Source organism: Chiloscyllium plagiosum, chromosome 37, assembly GCF_004010195.1.
Source record: "Chiloscyllium plagiosum isolate BGI_BamShark_2017 chromosome 37, ASM401019v2, whole genome shotgun sequence".
Classification (NCBI taxonomy): domain Eukaryota; kingdom Metazoa; phylum Chordata; class Chondrichthyes; order Orectolobiformes; family Hemiscylliidae; genus Chiloscyllium; species Chiloscyllium plagiosum.
The window spans coordinates 13,531,733-13,542,061 of NC_057746.1; the positions used below are offsets into that span (position 1 = coordinate 13,531,733).

Sequence of the window (10,329 nt, forward strand, 5' to 3'; positions counted from 1 at the left end):
TTTCCGCTGATGGGTGAGTCCCGAACCAGAGAACACAGTTTAAAAATAAGAGGTAGGCCAATTAGAACAGAGTTGAGGAGAAACTTCTTCACCCAGAGAGTGGTGGGTGTATGGAATGCTCTTCCCCAGAAGGCTGTGGAGGCCAAGTCTCTAGATACTTTCAAGAAAAAGTTGGATCGACCTCTTAAGGATAGTGGAATCAAGGGTTCTGGGCATAAGGCAGGAACAAATACTGATTCAGGATGATCAGCCATGATAATAATGAAGGTGGTGCTAGCTTGAAGGGTAGAATGACCTACTCCTGCACCTATTGTCTATTGTCTATTGTATGCTTTTCCTTTTGCTTTACTGCTCTTCCTGACATTGCTTGGCAGCCATGGTTGCCTCACCCTCCCCTTAGTATGTTTCTTCTTCCTTTGGATGAATTTCTGCCCTGTCTCCCGATTTATCCCAGAAACTCCTGACATTGCTGCCATTGTCTTCCTCGCTAGGGTCCCCACTTCTAATCAACTCTGGCCAGCTTCACGAACGTGTCTTTGTTGTAACATTTTCTCAACTTTAATACTTGTCGATCTGTTTCAATTTTCTCCCTCTCGAACTGCAGGGAGAACGCTATTATATTATGATCACTGTCCCCGATGATTCCTTCATCTTGAGCCCCCTAATCAAAACTGCATTCTCACATATCACTAGATCTAGAATTCCATGTTTCTTCGTGAGTTCTACCCCAGTCAGCTCGAAACAAATATCAGACACATTCCACATAATCATTTTGTTGAGATCCGTTGCCAAGCTGGTTTTCCCAGTTCAGGTGCACATTGAAACCCTTCCCCGCCAACCATAGTTATTGCAATAGTGCCTTTCTAACATGGCATCACTAACTTCTGATTTATTTTCTTCCCCACATCCTGATGACTGATAGGAGGTTTGTACACAAGTTCCATCGTTTTCCCTTTCCTGTGCTTCTGCCTGTCTTTCATACAACATGTCTCCTTGGGTATTTAGTTTCCAGCCCTGATCCCCTTGCAGCCATGTCTCTGTGACACCCAGAATAACATACCTGTCAATTTCAATCTGTGCTACAAGCTCATTTCCCTTGATTTATGTACTGGGTGTATTTAAATACAACACCATCAGTCCTGTCCCTTTCCTCATAGTTGTCCCTTATCTGCTTTGCCTGAAGTGAGATTCTTGACCCTTTCCATATTTTCTGCCCCGTTGTTTGTTGTGGTAACTTTAACCTGTGCTGAGCCCTCCCTCTAGTTTAAGATTTTCCATAACTTTCCATACAACTGAAACCAGTCCCGATTCTGGCAACAGAAAAAAAGTGTATTCAGTTATAAATACATTTCCCTTTTCTGCTCCCTCTGCCACAGTGCTATAGTCAGCTTGCTCTCCTGCCTACAGCCTTCACTCTCGTCCACTCAGAGACCAAGAATCTCAAATTTGTTCGACAAACTGAAGGGCTGAGCCTTCAGCACTACCCTCTGTTTCCCTCTAACTGCCTCACTTATGCTCTCACCCTTCTGTCTCTGAATATTGACCGAATTTTAGGTAGTTAATCTAAAGAGTGTGACTGCCTACTGAAACAGAGTGTCAAGGTAAATCATCTGCAAACCCTGATGTGTGGCTGTCTTCGGACCTCAGGCTCCAGCTCATCAATCTGAGCCAGAGTGCATCGAGCAACTAACACTTGCTGCGAATTTATTCACTATGGCCCACAATCAGGTCCACACACTGTTGTTACAACACTTCGCCAGGCCCAGCAACTCTACTTTAATTCCTAACTTAAGTTGATTTTTTAAAAATGATACTTAGAAACGTCCGCCATTGTTGGGGGGAATAATTGAGCATGCTCAAGAGGATACAGGAGGATGTAGACAGACTGGAGATTTGGGCAGAAAAGTGGCAGATGGATTTCAATCCAGACACATGTGACGTGATGCATTTAGGCAAGTCTAATTCTAAAGCGAATTATACAATGAATGGAAGAGTCTTGGGAAAACTTGATCGGCAGAGCGATGTGGGAGTGCAGATCCATTTACCCTGAAGATTGCTGCACAGGTGGATTGAATGGTCAAGAAGACATATAGTATGCTTGCCTTCATTGGACGGAGTATTGAGTATACGAGCTGGCAAGTCATGTTTAAATTGTACAAGGTATTGGTTCGGCCGCATTTAGAATACTGTGTACAGTTCTGGGCGTCACATTACCAAAAGGATGTGGACGCTATAGAGAGGGTGCAGAAAAGGTTTACGAGGATGTTGCCTGGTGTGGAAGGTGCTAATATTGAAGAGAGTTTTGTGTAGGTTAGGTTTATTTTCACTAGAAAAAAGGAGATTGAGGGGGGACCTAATTGAGGTTTACAAAATTATGAAAGGGAAAGACAGCTTGGATAGAGACAAGCTTTTTCCCATGGTGAAGGATTCAATAACAAGAGGTCATGCTTTCAAGGTGAGAAGTGGAAATCTTTAGGGGACAAATGCGGCAAGTTCTTCACAAAGAGGGCGGTGGGCGTTTGGGAAGCGTTGCCAGCAGAGGTGGTAGAGGCAGGCACGTTAGATTCATTTAAGGTTCGTCTGGATAGATGCATGAGTAGGTGGGGAGCAGAGGGATACAAATGCTTAGGAATTGTCCGACAGGTTTAGACAGTACACTTGGATTGGCTCAGGCTTGGAGGGCCGAAGGGACTGTTCCTGGGCTGTAAACTTTCTTTGTTCTTTGTTCTGGATTATTGTCTAGGCCTCATAATTACTAATCCAGTTGCTTAATCGCTACAGCTCCCTTTTACATAAATGTAATCTCTTTATATGTTAGGAGCAGTTTGAAATGCTTCACAAAAAAACTACATTGGTTATGTTGTAGTCAACATTACTTTTTACATAATATCACAGCCAAGTTGTTTGTAACATATTTTAATATTTTTGTTGGATTTCTTTGAAGTATAAATGTTAGCCGCAGAAAGAGCAGAGAGTTCCGTAATTTTCCTTCAAAAGAGCCATTGAATCTGATGTCTATCGAAGCAGGCAGTTTAAGTCTTGTGCAATACAATTTTCTTTTAACTGTAACTGGGCCGTTTGGGTGACATTTTGAACCAAGGCTCGATCTGGTTTTGAGATAGGCATACAAAGAATCCCATGGTACTGTTTCGAATGTCCTTGGTATAATGTAAGTACTGACCACATTAGTTATCCCTTGGCTAAGACCATTATTTAAAGAAAGTAATAGTTTATCCTGTCACTATCTCATAGTTTTGCATTTCAACTATAAATACATTGAATTACTTATAAAGTGCATTGGAATTTCTTGAGTTTGAAAGTGCTATCTAATGGCAGGTGTGTCTCTGTTGTTGCAAAAGACAGCACGTGAAAGAATTTGCAGAATTTAGGAAATAAGCTCTACCTTCCAAGATGTAAAGGAGTTTTCCTCTCGATGTGAACCAGTGGGTTAAAGTTACTCAGTTGTCTCTAAGTTGCATACTAGGATGCTGCAGTAGCAGAAATGTGTAGTTATTCATAAATAAAGCCTGAAGTTTTACAAATACAATCGTAATCGAAAATGGTGGCGCTGGAAAAGCACAGCTGGTCAGGCAGCATCCGAGGAGCAGCAGAGTCAACGTTTCAGATAGAAGCCCTTCATCAAGAACATAACGAAGAACTGATGCCCGAATTCTTCATGCCCTCGATGCTGCCTGACCTGCTGTCTTTTCCAGCACCACCCTTTTCGACTCAATTTGTATAAGACATTTAAGGAAACGAAATATTGTTCGTCCACTTTAGAATCAAACTTTCAAACAATAAAAAAAAACTATGAGCCTTAATCACAGACTGAAGCAAGTCCCCTAATGTTAAATAAGTTGTTTGAGCTACAGCAAATATTTTGATTTTTTTTTAGTCTTTAGCTAGAACTTACTCCAATAACAATAACGCTCACTACTTAAACAGAATGGATCATGGTACCAGTAAAAGTCTTTCAGTTTAGGCTTTTGTAAAACTCTATTTATTTCATCACATACAGCTGTACATAGTAATCTGATATTGACTAGGTCCTCAATTTAGTTACAAAGTTAAGAGACAGTATTGGTGGAGCCATCGGCTCGGGTGGGCGGGGTGTCTGCTGACGTCAGTGATCGGGCGGGGGCGGTGCTGGGTGCTGGGTGGCCTTCACAAAGAGTGAAACGGCGAGGCGCAGTAGGCCTCTGCGGTGGGTACTTTGCGATGTTTTCGAATTTCCAGCCTATTTTTCCCGGGAAAGACAGTCCAAACACGTCGTCAGGTATCTGTCATCTTGTGGCATTCTAATGAACAGAACTCCATTACTCAAGACACCAAGGCATTGCCCGATACAACAAACACATTTTTCAATCTTGCTGGGCCACTAATAAACAAGACGAAAGAGTATTCTGAGAGAAGAGTAATGGGGTTTTCACTGCTGGAAATGTACAATGCAGTGTCTGGTGTATCTGACTGCAAACATTTTGTACCATGGTGCAAGAAATCGGACATCATGTCTAAACGCTCAGGGTATGCGAAAGCTCAGCTAGAAATAGGATTTCCACCGAGAGTTGAACGGTACACTTCAGTTGTGACTTTGGTGCGACCACATTTAGTTAAGCCTTCCTGTACTGATGGCAGACTATTTAATCATTTGGAGACAAATTGGCGATTCAGTCCTGGAGTTCCTGGATATCCAAGGACCTGCACTGTTGACTTTTCGATATCTTTTGAATTCCGTTCTTTGCTGCACTCTGAACTTGCCACTGTTTTTTTTCGATGAAGTTGTTAAGCAGATGGTAGCAGCATTTGAAAGAAGAGCAAAGAAAATGTATGGTCCAGAAACCAACATGCCACGAGAACTTATGCTTCACGAGGTGCATCACACGTAAATAAAGGTTGGAAGGAGCCATTGTGGGTCCCCTTTAAAAGTTGTATAATTTATTTATTAATGTGGTGCTTTTCCACATCTGCAAATGTGGGAGCGATTTTCTTTACCTATGTGTATCACTTGATTTTATAATGACACTGTAATCTTTTTTAAAAGCCCCTCTGGCAAAGTGTTACATATATATAGAAAATGGATTATATAGATGCAAGTATACATGTATGTAAAGGGCAGATATTTCAGCTGTAACTAAATGTAATTTGTCTACATGTTGTGGTGCATTAAGCTGGACTGGCTGCAAAACTTGTTTTAACCTGTGCAGATGGAGAAGGCAGCCAAGCTTATATTTAAAAAAAATTGTCATGTTGCAGTTGTATAAGACTCTGGTGCGGCCGCATCTGGAGTATTGTGTGCAGTTTTGGTCGCCATACTATAGGAAGGATGTGGAGGCACTGGAACGGGTGCAGAGGAGGTTTACCAGGATGTTTCCTGGTATGGTAGGAAGATCGTATGAGGAAAGGCTGAGGCACTTGGGGCTGTTTTCATTGGAGAAAAGAAGGTTTAGGGGTGACTTGATAGAGGTGTACAAGATGATTAGGGGTTTAGATAGGGTTGACCATGAGAACCTTTTTCCAAGTATGGGGTCAGCTATTACGAGGAGGCATAAGGGGTGGTAGGTATAGGACAGATGTTAGGGGTAGATTCTTTAGTCAGCGAGTTGTGAGTTCATGGCATGCCCTGCCAGTAGCAGTGGTGGACTCTCCCTCTTTATGGGCATTTAAACGGGCATTGGATAGGCCTATGGAGGATAGTGGGCTAGTGTAGGTTAGGTGGGCTTGGATCGGCGCAACATCGAGGGCCAAAGGGCCTGTACCGCGCTGTATTTTTCTATGTTCAATGTTCTATGTATTCTGTCCACCTGTCTTCACTTGGTCTGTTTAGTTCCATCCATACTTTGCTCTTAACACGCTGTAGAGAGTCGCTTAGTGACGTCATAAAAAGGTTACTTATTCAAAAAGTTGCTCTTTTGAGATTGAATTTAAAGCAGTTACTCTGCGATTGGCCGGATTATAAATGAACAGACCAGTTTCGGGGTTCAATTCACAGTTAGATATCATCTACTTTTAATGAGGATATAAAGTCACCATAAAGCCAAGGAAATATTTCTGACTTTATATTGACATTTCCAATCACTATAATACTCCAATAAACAACAGATACTTTTTAGGGTTATGAAGTTGCTTAAAACTCAAGAAATTGCAATTATATTAACATGGCAACGACAAAAAACTTCCAATTCTTTTTTTCTGTTTTGAAATGCATCTCCATTGTCTCTGATTCCAGATAGTAGCTTCGACCTGAACACCTGCCAAATCTAACCTTAATCCGCTTATGAAATCTGCAAACACTCAAGCTGCAAGGTCTTGGTTCTTTGACTGCAGTTAGTTATGCGGGAGAGAGATAGAAGAAGTCTAATCCAGACTGATTAATTCACAAGATTGCTGCAGGCAATATAGTGGAGCAATCAACTTGTGCTCACAACATTTTGAATTCTGCCCTAAGTCATATTCAATGTTTTGTTTTGATTGATCAATTTCATTCAGCTATGAACAGTTCATCACAGCTTCTGGCCATAATTGAAATATAATGTCAAAACGGTAAGTTTATTAAGATTAGAGGTGATGCAGTGAGCTATCACTTTGTTTCAGTACTTGTCAAAACAAATGGTGACCTACTACTGTTTCCAAATGCGCACACCTTTGTTCCTCATACAAATTAGATTATATTTATGTATATATGTATAATATTTATGTATATATCTATAATAGAATGTAAGGTGAACCTATTTTAAATTTAGCTGAATGATAGACCAATGTTTTTAAAACACTGGAGAAAAACATGAAGCCGTCTTTTCCTTATGATGGTTCATTCTTTTCTTAAGGGGGGAGATGTTATGAAGATGAGGGCATATATACCTTTAAGAGTGTAAAAGCTAACAGTGACAGTACCAAGTGTTCTCAATATGAACAATGCAACATGTGCTCCAGTTACTTGGGTTGCTAGTTGCCTGGAAATGGCAAAAGAGATACGAATTCGGCCAATCAGTTTAAATTATACCCCGAAGAATATCAAATTCTAATCAAGTTTGAATTGGCTATGTTGATAACCTTAAAAGGCAATGACACAATCCCATGCCTTGGCATATAATTTCTGGGAATATTGAACAGTTGGGAGGAGAACTGCCAACGGCTGTAGACTGCTGGCCAGAACTCTCTGAGAAGTACCTGTCTAGAGCAAGAGTTTGCACAGAGAAAAACCTCAACACTGACCTGGAGAGCCAATCTACCGACGACGATGAAGAGAAGTTTCAACCATCGGCTGGTTTTACAATTTGAATTTTCCTGTAAATCATAATTGGAAGTTATATCGGACTAGTATTATAGAAGGGAAGATAAACGATAAGTTATAGAAAAGAGGTGTAAATAGTTGTGAGTTAATTATTCTCTGGTGTACTTTAAGAAATAAAGCTATCAATTTTTATTTGAATAGTTCTTGGTCACTTGAGTTTTCACTGATGATTGCATGGAATAGATCTCTTCTGTGTTACTGGTTTAAATTAAGCAGCAGAGTTTAAACACGTGCCGTAACAGTTTGGGGGGGTGGGGGTGGGGGGGCAGGTCCGGGATTTTAACTGGTTTAGATGGATTTGAATAGATTTGCAGGTACAAAACGTCGCAGCAGATTTAAACACTTGCAGATTAGTGTTCAAGATCTTTATATAAAATGTAGGTGAAACAGTTTGTTTTATTTCGTTGATTTGTGGTTGATTAAATTAAAAGTGAGAGGAATGGCTTTTAAAATTGGTAAAGAGCGTCTGGGATTTGAAGATGATTCTCAAATTTGCCAAGAAAGTTTAGAAGGAAAGAAAAAGGCCAAACGTTTAGAATTAGCAAATAAGTTATATTTGAATTTAACTTAGAGCAAACGTAAAGATGAAATTGTAAGTTGGTTACTCAAACACTGTGTCAGAGAAAAAGACAAGTGCAGTAGAGGGAGAAAAGCTTAAATTATAATTGGGACAATTGGAGTTAGAAGATAAACAAAGAGAGAGAGAGGAAAGAGAGAGGGAGCGATAAAGGGAAAGCGAGGAAATAGAGGAAGAAGGATTTTAGTTTAGCATAGATGGTGAGAAGAAGGGAGAAAGAAGGAGTCAGAAAGTTGTTAGCGGAGCAAAAAGACAGATAATTTGAACTTGAGAAGTTGGGACTTAGTCAGCAAAATCAAGTTAACTGGATGGAGATTAAAATAGAATGTAGTGATATAAATATATAAATACGGCAAAGCTTTGACACATTTTGATGAGAAAGTTGGCTAGGCAGATGGCGTGGTCCGAGGATTTGTAGGGAACGCTAGTTCAGACTAAATTGGTAGGCAGAGCTATTGATGCATTTGCTGCACTGTCCGTGGAGGTGTAGAGATTATGAAGAGGTTAAACAGACTATTTTAAGTGCTTATGAATTGGTATCAAAATATATAGAGAGCGGTTCAAAAATGCAAAGTAGGAACCAGTTCAGACTTATGTGGAGTTTGCAAGAATTAAACATGATCATTTTGATCCATGGATATGGGGCTTGAAAATAGATAGGACATTTGAGGCACTAAGAGGGACTATTCTGCTGGACGGTTTTATAAAACTCACTTGCGGAAATGGTAAGAATTCACGTGAAGGAACAGAAAGTTCAGGAAATGAGAAGGGCAGCAGAATTAGCAGATGAGTACATATTAGTGAATAAGACAAGCTTCTTATTTTATCCTGTGAGTGATCGAAGTTGGGAGAAAGGGAGATCGTATACAAAGAGAAAAAGAGTCGAGCACACTGGTAAGATTTTACCGCAGGATAAAAAAGATGCCCAAGAGGGTAGAAAGGAGGTGAAAGGCCTCGGATATTTCCACTGTGGTAAAGTGGGACTCGTAAAGTCATAGTGCTGGTCGTTAAAAAAAGACACTTTGGGAAAAGACGTGGTAAAAGAAGCTAAGCCAGTGGCATCAGTGAAGGAGACCCCAAGAAGATCCAAGGAGCTGCAGGAGAGTGCACAGCCGAGGCAGGGGCTGGGTATGGAGTTACTACGTGATCTCTACAAGAATTCACCCCTGTGGCTAAAGTTTGCTCAGAAAAAAAAAACAGGTGGAGAGGATAAGAAGTTATCATTTTGAGAGTTAAGGATCTAACGAGTCGCTGATAGTAAGGGATAAGTAATATACACACTTTCTGATCTGTTACCCACGAGAGTGTGGTAATTTATGTGATAAATGGACAGAAATATAGCGTTTCCTTGTGTCAGATCAGGTTGCAGTGCCAACGTAAGACTTGGGACGTTACAACGGAAGTGTTTGGCAGAGTTTCAGTTCCAAGAATTCAGTTTGTTCTTGAGAATGATTTGGCAGCATCCAATGTTAGAGTGACACCTCTTGTTGTGGAGACGCCCAAGAAATTGAGCAGTTAAAACAGAAATATCCTAGTATTTCACCAGTCTGCGTGATGACAAGATCCCTTTATCAAAAGTCACTGCACAAAAGCGAGAAGTAAACAGAAAAATGAAGGATTTAAGGTTCAGTAAACGGACACGCTGTTTGACGTAATGGTGCAGGACAGAGCTTAACAGGCTGAGGGTCAGATAGAAGTGTTCACTCGTAAAAGAATCCGGACTTGCAACAGCAAGACAAGAAGATAAAAAAGATATATGTGGATGTGTACTCTAAAAAGGAGGCAGAGAATATTCCTGAGGGTTATGGTAAGAAAGATAGAATCCTCAGGCAGAAATGGAGACCATGGCAGATTAGTACAGCGGAGCAAAGGGCTGAAGTGCACCAGATTCGTATTGCTGGTTGCACACAAGCATAAATTGCGATGGCTAGCACATTAATGTCCTGTAGGAAGTCACATAGGTGCACGAAAGACTCAGGCTAAGGTATGAAAACTATTTTATTGGTCAGGAATGGAGAAGGGTGTGGCATATATGCGAAATGTTAGGTAAGTGACAGGTGGTAATAAAGCGATCACCTTTTGTTGCCATTCCCACATATGAAGAACATTTCTCGCGGGTTATAATTGATTGTGTAGGTCTCCTTCCGACAACAAAAAATGGGAACCTGTACTTGTGAACCATAATAGATATGTCTACCAGATTTCTGGAGGCAGTTCCATTCCAGAGTATAGTGGAGGAGTTATTAGCTTTCTTCGTATGGTATGGACTACCCAGAGAGATTCAGTCATACCAAGGGTCAGATTTTACTGCTCAGCTGGTTAAGGAGGTTATGGATAGCTTTTGATTACAGCACTTTAAATCTAGTGCATATCATCCTGAATTCCAGAAAGCTTTAGAAAGATGGCATCAGGCCTTGAAGACCATGTTGATTATCCTCATTCAGGATTACCAGAATGATTG

At 40.7% G+C, this 10,329-nt stretch overlaps 1 pseudogene; it reads left to right on the forward strand.

The window, feature by feature from the left end:
• Window positions 1–4,900, forward strand: part of LOC122541217 — a 117,188-nt pseudogene extending 112,288 nt beyond the window's left edge.
• The last annotated feature ends 5,429 nt before the right edge of the window (window positions 4,901–10,329 follow it).